Below are 2,031 nucleotides of genomic sequence, written 5' to 3' on the forward strand. Positions count from 1 at the left end.
AAAGGACAAGGTTCCAAGAGCTTCCTGGTTGGTAAACTGTGGAGGTGCTGGGTGGGTGATGCCCCCAAAGAGGGTGTGGAAACTGTGTCCCTTCTCGCATGTCTTGCCCAATGCATCTCTTCCAACCGGCTGCTCCTGAGTTTGATCCTTTTATAATAAATTGATAATTAGTAGTTAAAATGTTTCCGAGTTTTGTGAGCCACTCTAGCAAATTAATTTAACCCAAGTGTGTGGGGAGGGGTTGTGGGAACCTCCAAATTACAAGCAGTTGGTCAAAAGCACAAGTGAGAACCTGGACTTGCAACTGATATCTGAAGGGTGTGTGTGCGCGCGCAGTCTTATTAGCCTGAATCCCTAACCTGTGTGATCTGATGCCGTCTCCAGGTAGGTAGTGTCTGAATTGAGTTAAATTGTAGGACACCCACGTGGTATCACAGAATTGTTTGATGAGTGGAAAACTCACAGAAGTGTAAGAGTGGAGTATCGAGAATACAGGAGACACAGGGGAATGAGTTTTTCCTTTACACCATCCTTTAGATGAGAAAACCAATAGAAGAGGAGGGGGTGGCCAGGAAGATTGCGGAGCAGCCACTGAGGGAAGGACATGTCTAGATAGCAAGAGAGGTCATCTGTGCTGGTGACTGCAGAGCTGAGGACAGAGAGGCCACTGGCTTTGGCAGTAGGGAAATCATGGGAACCTCCTTGATAAAAGCAGCTAGAGAGGAGTGCTAAGGTCACAGGCCAGATTGGAGTAGGTGGAACAGTGAATAGAAGAGGAAGTCAACAGAGTATAGACCTGTACTGTCCTCTACTGTAGCTACTCACCATGTGGCTATTGAGCACTTGCATGTGGGGAGTCTGAATTGAGATGACCTGTAAGTGTAAAACACACACCAGATTTCCAAAGGGCGGTGTGAAAAAGAGAAGGTAGAATATTTCATTAACATAGTAAAAATACTGATTTCATATAGAAATGTAAACATTCGATAGATTGGGTTAAATTCAATATATTAAAAATTGAAATCACCCTCTACCTTCTAAACCTGCACCTTCTGTCATTTTTTTTTAAATGTTTGGAAACGACTGTATTTAAAAAATATATATTTTTATTGATTTCAGAGAAGGGAGAGGGAGAGATAGAAACATCAATGATGAGAATCACTGATTGGCTGCCTCCTGTACACCCCACACTGGGGATCGAGCCCACAACCCGGGCCTGTGTCCTTGACCAGAATTGACCCCAGGACCCTTTAGTCCGCAGGCCGATGCTCTATCCACTGAGCCAAACCATCTAGGCCCTTGCTGTAGTATCTACCTCACTTGGTATTGTTAAAAAACAAAATTCAATTGAGCTGATCTGAAGATCTAATTGTCATTAGAAAACCATTTATGAATCGGGCAGCCTCTCACCTAACAACTAGAGGGGAGCTAGGTGAGAGGTGAATAGTTGCACAAAATGGTAGGTTTTACAGGCATACCTCAGAGGTAGTACAGGTTTGGTTCCAAGATTACCACAGTGGAGGTCCTTGCCTTCAAATCTGTAAGAAAATTCAACATTTGGGAAGTGGGATAAAGTGAAACACAATGGTAAGCCAGCATAGACAGAAAGAGGGTGGGACAAGGAAGTTCAGTGGATTAATTCAGGCAACTAGGGGAAAGGTAGGGGGTTTGAACAGGTAATTCCCCCAGCACTGGCAGGTGTGGCCGATTTAATTCCCCGTAGGGGTGCATGCGGAAGGCAACTGATTGAAGTTTCTGTCACATCTCTCCCTCCCTCCCCCCTTCTCTCTAAGATCAATTAAAAAAAAAAAATTCCATTCCTGGACGAGCCTGAAGCTGCAAGTACAGACATATCTTGGAGATATTGAGGGTTCAGTTCCAGATCACTGCAATAAAGTTAGTTGTAATCTTTTTGCTGGAGGGTCTTGCCTTCAATTTATAAAAAATGCAACATCTGTGAAGTGCAATAAAGCAAAGCTCACCCTAGCCGGTTTGGCTCAGTCAATAGAGCATCGGCCTGCGGACTAAAGG

At 44.3% G+C, this 2,031-nt stretch overlaps 1 long non-coding RNA gene across 1 annotated transcript in view; it reads right to left on the reverse strand.

Annotated features, from left to right (window-relative positions):
• Positions 1-759: 759 nt before the first annotated feature.
• The window catches only part of LOC102258863, a 3,472-nt gene continuing 2,200 nt past the window's right edge, over positions 760-2,031 (reverse strand). The window contains exons 2-3 of the long non-coding RNA XR_313196.2: positions 1,479-1,538; positions 760-873 (exon numbers count right to left, since the gene is read on the reverse strand). This is a non-coding gene — a long non-coding RNA (uncharacterized LOC102258863). The remainder of the gene's footprint in view (positions 874-1,478; positions 1,539-2,031) is intronic.

The sequence above is a fragment of the Myotis brandtii genome, unplaced genomic scaffold (assembly GCF_000412655.1).
Source record: "Myotis brandtii unplaced genomic scaffold, ASM41265v1 scaffold129, whole genome shotgun sequence".
Lineage (NCBI taxonomy): Eukaryota > Metazoa > Chordata > Mammalia > Chiroptera > Vespertilionidae > Myotis > Myotis brandtii.